The sequence below is a fragment of the Idiotropiscis lumnitzeri genome, chromosome 8 (assembly GCF_059441095.1).
Source record: "Idiotropiscis lumnitzeri isolate Australia: NSW breed Sydney's pygmy pipehorse chromosome 8, RoL_Ilum_1.0, whole genome shotgun sequence".
In the NCBI taxonomy this organism is placed as follows: domain Eukaryota; kingdom Metazoa; phylum Chordata; class Actinopteri; order Syngnathiformes; family Syngnathidae; genus Idiotropiscis; species Idiotropiscis lumnitzeri.
The window spans coordinates 5,748,349-5,757,146 of NC_142398.1; positions in this window are offsets into that span (position 1 = coordinate 5,748,349).

The following is an 8,798-nucleotide window of genomic DNA, read 5'->3' on the forward strand; positions in this document are numbered from 1 at the left end:
TAGTGAACGCATCACTCGATCGCGAGAGATCTTTCTGCTTCGATGACAAACACGGCATGCACACATTATTTTCCTTGTTAAAACGGTGAGTTCGCTGCGCAGTATAATACAACAAACGTAATTAAATGGTTTACATTTATGTGATTCCAGTCACGGCCTTTGGAAATAACGTCATATTTTGTTTGAGTACTGGAATTTTCTAGTTCGTGAACACATCAACTAGTGAGAGCGTTATATCTTTCTTTGTCAAACATCGCGCATCCCCTTCGTGCTGCCATGAAAGGGAGAATGCATCCTAATTATTTGGGGGTGAAATGTGCCGTAACTTTAGCACTCTGTTGCTAACACCAGCTAGCCATGACACACCGCCTCATTACCCACAATGCTTTACAGTAGCGCTCTTCACGCCATACAGCCAGCGGGGGGAGGGTGAGGTGAGGCGGTTTCAAGAGAAAACCAATGCGCCCAATAAATAAATATAAAATAATAAATTTATAAAATAAAGGACTCGTCGACTACTTAAATAAAATGATTCGTCGACTAATCTTGGCAGCCCTACTCCAAAGTAGTCCAAAATATTAAAGCCCTATTTATTTTTTTCTAGGATAAAAAAAACAATTGCACAAATAAAATATTTTTTTTCAACAACGATTTAATCAAATATATACAGTAAAAACAAAAGCAATTTTCCATCAAACGAGCATACTTTAAGTATATATTTTTTCTCACGTAAAATGCTTTTGGTTATTTGCTGGCGAAATAACAAATTGACAATATGAAGAAATATGATTTAATTTTCATTGGACGGTGACCTTGTGTGATTTGGAAACTAAATGGGCATTGTTAAATAAAGTAAACAAGTTCCTTGACTGGGGGGAGAATGGTAAACCTCGTTTAAAAACATTCGGAATCCAGTGTTGCGCATGGGGCTACTGCATTACGTGGTACGGTAATGTAGTACATTTTGGCAATAACCAAGGGGACCTTAACACTAATTCAATGAAGTATTTTGAAAGGAGGTGCAGCCCACCTCACCTACTGGGTAACTACGACGTCAGGCATTCGTCACAAGAGACACCTCTGAAACAAATGGACTTTCACGCTGGGACAAGAAAAGTCACGCTGGTGGCTCCGTTCAGTCTCCTACTGCCATTTGTTATGTGTTTACACTCATGACTGCCATGATTACATTATCCTCCCTCCCCTTGATTCCTCAGGGCAGATAGCATTGTTTAGCTCGGGATTCCCTAATGAAATAGAGGGCTCGGTGGATTTACTTCAAAGCGAAGTTGGAGCCGTAACTGCGCACACCTCGTTCGTTCTCCTCGCGAGTAAAAAGATAAACTCTTGTCTTCCTTTATTTATTGTCTGCATTAAGAGAATGCTTAGGTGATTGAACCTGACATAAATTAAGTTGTATTTTATTGTACCGAAGAATAAGTGAAGGCTGAGAGGGGATCGAGCCTTTTCCGAAGAAGAAGAAAAGAAAGTGAAGGTTCCAGACTGGACAAGTCAAAGCCCAGAACTCAACCCAAAAGAAACATGTGGCGGGATCTGAAGATTGTTGTCCACCGGAGATCACCAAGGAACCGAGCAAGTTTTATGCAAAAAAAAAGCAAGTTGTGATGATGACTTGATGTGAATACTTTTGCCACAATGAAATACAGATTTAGGCAATCCATCTATATTAAAGAGCACTTATGAAACAAAACAGTGATGGATTTGTATGTTTGTGCTAGTTCCTTTCGTGCAAAACAGGTAATCTCTACATTTCTTTTGCTCTATACTGAGAAATTGAGCATTGCTTATGGGTATGAATACTTTAGCAACCCAATGTAATTTCCAGCTGGTTGACAAATAGGCAACAACCAGGAGCTGAATTGCACGCTAGAAGTTATATTGTTAAATCAATTTTATATATAAAAAATTACAAACGAGTCATTTGTTCCTATATATCCTGGATTATTGGTCCCACGTAGTCCATAAAAAGTAATTGATGGTTTCTAGAGGACGGAACCCACTTGCAGTGAATCATCGTTGACCACTAGGTGGCACTGTGAACCCTGACAACAACGACTCGGTGAATGAGTCACTGAAACCGCTGAGCAGATGGATTTGTCTCCTCAACAGTCGGCTTAGTGTCCATGTTCACATCATGTATGTAAGGTCATCCTTAATGGACGCGACACACACAAGAAGATTAATTTATTATTTTAACCCTTGCACAGATTATCATCCATTATTCCAGCCACAAGGCCATTTTTATTGTGTGTGGGTCTACTCTGTGGCTTCTCGCATGCACACGTGTGCGTCCATGTGTGTTCTCTCGACAAGGGTGACATCACTTCCTGTCGTCAAGGCCAAAGGTTGCTAAGCAACTTGGCATTCTGTCAGAAAAGATGCTTTTCACACTTCTTCTTGAGTGTGTAGCGTAGTAGAGTGTCATCTGCCAGGACGTTTATGAAAATTGAGCGCCAAAGTCAATTTGGTCGACATGTCTAGACCCATAAAGAAGTGTTGAAAAGCTATGACCAAAAAGACACAAGGAGTCGAACATTTCGATTGCAAGTGGCCATTTTGGGTCAGTAGTGCCATTTGGAGTTTTTAAAAGCCACCAAAGCCAGCTGCTCTTGGGAACATGAAATTTGGTAGACATGCCTATCTTGCATACAACCACAAACACACCTCAAGAAGTCATGCCCTAAAAGACACGGGAAGTCTGCCATTTTGATTGGAACACTAAATTATATACCCGGAGTGCCCATCATTTTTCTCAAAATATTGAAGCCCCTGGAGTCAGTTTCACTCAGCAACATGGAATTTGGTAGGTATTTCTTTCATAAGTAAACCAACCAAAAGGTTTCAAGAAGCCACATCCGAAAAGACACAGGAAGTCTGACGATTTTGTTCAAAGTGGCCATTTTGGATTAGTACTGCCTTCCAGAATTTCTAAAAGAATTTAGCTCCTGAAGCCAGTTTGACTTAGCAAGGTGGAATTTCCGAGACATTTTTATCATAAGTTAGACCCATCAAAAGCAAGAAGCCATGGGCAAAAAAAAAAAAAAAACAAGAAAAGGGAAGTTTGTTGGTTTGTATCACCATAATGTCCTCCATAATTTATCCATAAAAATTTAAAACATTTACACTAGGCTATATGCAATTTGGAAGACATGTCCATCATGAGTAAACCCACAAAAAAGTCTTGGAAGACATGACTGAAAAGAAAATGGGTGTCTGACGTTTTGCTTTGAAGTGTTCATTTTTGTTCAGTAGTGTGAAAAATAAACGACTGAAGACAATAAGATGCATTTGTGTTAGTTTTCATGAAATAAAATTAACATCTTCAGAATACGTGTTTGAAATCATCAAACGTCACGTGGGACAGGTAATGGTAAAAACATTTTGGCATCTAAAGTAAAAAAATAGAAACAACAATTATGACAATTTTAAATGCTAACAACTGCCAATAATTCAAATACTCATCAGCAAAATGGATTAGTTTTCGAAAGAAAATTTAAGTGGTATTTAATGTCCTATTGTGTGAAAATGATCCACAAAATAATAATGTTAAAAAAAGGAGTGGAATAATAATGCAGGTAATCATTTCAATAATAGACTTTTCTGGGAAACCCCACACCAACTGTAATTACAGTATGTCCTCCCCTGCTGTGAAAGCGGAAACTTTACGTTGACACCGACACCCCTGTGGGGGTGCGTGTGCGTGTGCGTGTGCGTGTGTGCGTGTGTGCGCGCGTCTGTGCGCGTGTTTGCGTGCGCGTGTGCTTCATTGACTGCTTTGTGTGGCTGAGCACTAATCAGGTCAGTCAAGTTAAGCGGTGTGTATGCACGTGTGTTAAAGTGGGATGTGCCCTTGGGTGGTCGCCATGACAATTGCGCTGGCTGATCAGCGCCTATTGCTTGGCCGTCGAATTCCCACAGTGACTGTGTGCGCCTATGTTGTGTGTCCGTGACAGCGACGTGGAATGAGGCACTTCCCGGTGATGCAATGGTTGCCATGGAAACACACCCATGAGGGGGACACGGGGTTGGGGGGTGATAATAATGTTTGGCCTAGATACTCATCCTCGACCGATAACACAGGGAGTGTGTTTTCTCGCAAAGGGGTGTGCATGTATGTGTGTAAAACGGCTTCTGAACACTGCGCGGTGACAGCGACGCCGTGAAAAATGTATGAAATGAGTCCATGTAAGCAGAATGGAAGAGACTTGCATAAGTTTACAGATCACGCACACACGCACCCCCCCCCCACACACACACACAAGGAGTGGTAGAGGGAGGGCTGACATCATCATCTGAAAGCTTCTCGGAAGCGTGTCTTTGATGATTACATAACGCGGATACCCTTCCTCCAAGGTAGAGACTCCCTTGCAAAATATAGTAGTGAGAGCATTTGAACCTGTTTTGTTGCGAACCAAACCAGCAGCACATGCCCACCGCACAGAAAAAGGTCTGTCCGGTGAATGAAAGTGTGGTCTCTTTTGCGGTTGACACGTTTTAAAGAGGATCGTGCATCAGTTTGAAAATGGCAATGTGCCAATCATCATCAAATCTGATGTGCGGTGTATGTGTATGTATGTAAAACAAATGAAAAAACAAGAGACTGTGAACTAACTGCCTCAGATGAAAAACATAAACATTGTAAAGTGTAAACTAACTAACTAACTAACTAACTAACTAACTAACTAACTAACTAACTAACTAACTAACTAACTAACTAACTAACTGTGATGCATACATAACCAATTATACAAATCCTTTTTGATGACTAGCTAACTAACTGACTGACATTCATGTACCTGAAATTAGCATGTAATTAACTTGTGTGTAACTAAATGTGATCTAAACATAACCAATCGTATTCCCCCTAAAAATCATCTTGTTGAGGATTTATTACATCATGTTATTAGCTATAAGACAAAAATATAGTTTCTTGAACCGTTTCAATGGCATCCTTAGGTTTGAGTGAGTGAATATATGCAAACACGACATTTTCTTCACTGCAAATGCGAATAACGATAACCCCCCACCCCCTAAACCCCCAAAAAACCCCACTAGATTGCAGCAATGAGTGAAAAACAATGAGCGAAACGAGCTATAAATATCCCAGCTGGATGCCAGTGGACATTTTCCACCGCCATCGAAACAAATTGTCACCTGATAGCATTTAGCCGAGGCGTAGCAAACACTAACGACATGCTAATCCTCCTTGCCGCTGTCAACAACACACTCCAAATTCCACGCAGGAGTGATGGATGCAATTATTCAAAAAAAAAAACCTTCATTTCGCAGAGGGAGTCTTTGGTTTGCACGTCTTTGTGGGATTATGATCTGTCATTGCAGTCCAGCATAATTTGCCGTCTCATTAGGGCATCCAGTGACAGCCTGGAGCGTCTATTCTTCTCTTCGTCATCTTCCTCATGAGTTTGTCTTTGAAAAACAACGCTAATGTAACATGATGACATGCTAACATCAACACCATGAACCAACTTTTAGAAGGAGGCTCGTCACCAAAATGAAATGGCTTCTTACTTAGCCCTGGTGTAACACTACTAACGGGGACAAACACTTCCTTAACTAAACCTAACCGACCCTGAACCGAGCATACTGTGATCAAAACCTCAGTGAAATATTACAAAAAGAAATAACACACCCAGCTAAAAACACAAGCAGCGCACAAAACATAACTACTCGTAAATCAACGATGTAGCAAACTAAATTTTCACTAATGTATGAAACGAATGACCAAACTACTAAATAAACGTACACAAACTAATAAACTAGCAACTGAAATAACACGTTAAACGAATGAACAAGTGTGCAACTAACACATTGGATGAATGAACTAACTGCACGACAATCAGTGCTCAAAACGTGACCAACCAAACGAGCACAGTAAGCAAACCAACCCACTAAGAGATCAAAACTTGCTCAAATAAACGAACACACTAATGATCTCACTATCGAATTGACTGGCAGCGATTCAAACTCAATAGAATGATCAAAGTAGCATAGTAATGCATTTAGCTAACTCATTAACAAGTTAGCTCACACATTCAATTGACAAACTAACTTGAGATTGAATTAACACACTAAACAAACAAAATAAAAAATTCCAAGTGAACGTACCTCATTATGTACTAACCAACCAATGTGCAAAACTAGCGAAGCCACTAGCGAACCAACTTTGATTGAACCAAAACAGAACTGATGAATTGAACTAGCTAAGCTGTAATACTTGCGTTACAATAACTAAGGACTGTGTTAATTACCAATTGCATCCATAATTGCAGATGTTAAAAACAGCTGAACTTCATATTAATGTGGTAGCAACCAGACCGTGAGGCTAATGAACTAACAGTGATCAACAGCAAAATACAAACCAATGATTGAGTAAACTAACACCATCCATGGTCTGTTCCGCTTCTCCTCACAAGGCGTGATGGATCCAATCTCAGCTGTCATCGGGCAGTATGCGGGGTACACCCTGAACTGGTTGCCAGCCAATCGCAGGACACACAAAGACGAAAAAAACACTTGCGCCAACAATCACACCGAGGGACAATTTAGAGTGTCCAATCAATGGAAGGTGGGAGGAAACGGGAGTTCCCGGAGGAAACCCACGCAGACACGGGGACAACATACAAACTCCCCACAGGTGGAGCGGGAATCAAGCCCTGCACCTCTGAACGGCGATGCGGACGTGTTAACCAGTTGGCCATCGTGCTAACACTAACTGTTCATAAATAACTTTCTAGTTGTAAACGGACTAAAACGTCAAATTAAAAATAGCCCTGACATATACGGGACAGTTGATTTGAGCGAGGGAGCCGTGGTTCTGGAATAGTTGTGCTGTTTGCTTCCCTAAGTGGGACCTAGGGACCACCAGTGGGCTCCTGAGGGACCCTCATGGAGCCGCCAGGAAACTGAATGGTTGCAGTGGTCCACTTAATTAAAAACAAAAGGAAAAAAATTAGCAACAACTCAGGAGTAGTTATTGTGCCGTATGTGTAAATGACGTCATTTTCGATGCATTTGTGCAAATTTATTAGAAATGAAAATGAATTTGTCCTGTATGAACATGGATATGCTTTAAAAAACAAAAATGCATTTATTGTAAATGGACTTACATGTATCACAAATGACATGGATTCATAATAAATTCACTTGGATTTGTTATAAATGAGGATTTATGATAACGCAACATGGGACTTATTGTGATTAAACATGAATTCATCCTAAATGAAATTCGATTTTTTTTGAAAAATGAATCAACATGGATTTATTGTAATTCATCATAAATAAACTTGGTGCGTAAATGAACAAGGATTTCTCTTCAGTTAGCGAGGATGTATTGTAAAATTAACTGGGATCGTAAATGCAGGTAGATTTGGCATCGCTTAACATGTATCGATCATACATTAAAATTTTGGGGGGGAAATGAACTGCGTTATCATACCTCAACACCCACTTTCAGCTGATTCAGCTATTTGTGGATTTGTTTGTAATACAGTAATCGCTCGCCACTTCATGCTTCACATTTTGCGACTTCAGTGTTTGGCAGATTTTTCCAAATATTCATAAAATAATAGAAATAAACAGCCATATTGCGGAAAGACTTTTTTCGAATAGATGAGTTGACTCGGTGGGTGTGCGCATACCCACGAGCGCTCGGGAAGGCACGTGATTGGTTCCCGGCCACGAGTTTGACCAATAGGAGCACAAGTGGATTTATCTTCTTATTTATCTATTAAATGGTAGGCAAGCACCCTCTGTGTCCATTTTTTAAAACTCGTTTGAAAACACATTTTTATTCCCTGGCTTTCGAAGCAACTTGAGACAGTTGACTGTTCTGCTGTTTTCTGGTGTCTATTGTATTAACTTTCTGTTTTCCTTGTCTTGTTTTCATTGTGTAATTGAATTATTGCTACTTTGTGTTTCACTCGGTGTAAAGTGCTTTGTTACAACTGTTATAAAATGTGTGATTCAACTAACGTATTGTATGACGTAAATGAACTTGGTGTTGTGAATTAACGTGAATTTGTCATAATGTAATCAAGAGCTGCTTTAAATTTACGTGGTCAAGTGACTTGGAGTTCTCGCAATATGGATTCATCATAACTTGAACTGAATTGATCATAAAACATCACTTTGATTGTAAACTGACATGGACCTTCCACAGTCAAACCCAAACCAACAGGCCCATCTGTGCAGTTTGATGTCGTGCGGTTATGGTGGTGTGTTGTGCTAAAATGGAATAATTGTGCGTGGTTTTGCGGCTGTCTGTCAAAGGCAAAGCAGGGTCGATGTGGATTGACAAGCCTCATGGTGAACTCTGACACCTCACACATCTGTGTGAGGTCACCAGGCCTGACAGATGTCCGGCCAGGATTTGTCATCTTGGATCCAGTGAAATCTACTGCAGTATTTGCACTCAGATGCTAAGCTAAATGCCAAAAATATAGCTTAAAACATTTACCCGATTGTAGCATAAATATGTTGTAATTTAAAATGTTTTTCGAGCATATTTTAACATATTTGTATTGTACATAAACAACTATTTATTATCATTTAAGAAAGATTGTAAATGTACATGGATTAATCCTTTTAAATTACTGCTTTCAGTCTTTATTGAATTGCAATTTTGTTATACTCTGTATTAAGCACATTCTTACTGCTTGTTGTATTGGGCGGGACGGCTGACGACTGGTTTGCACGATGGCCTCACAGTGCAGAGGTTGCGGGATCGATTCCGGCTTCGGCCTTCAGTGTAGTTCTTC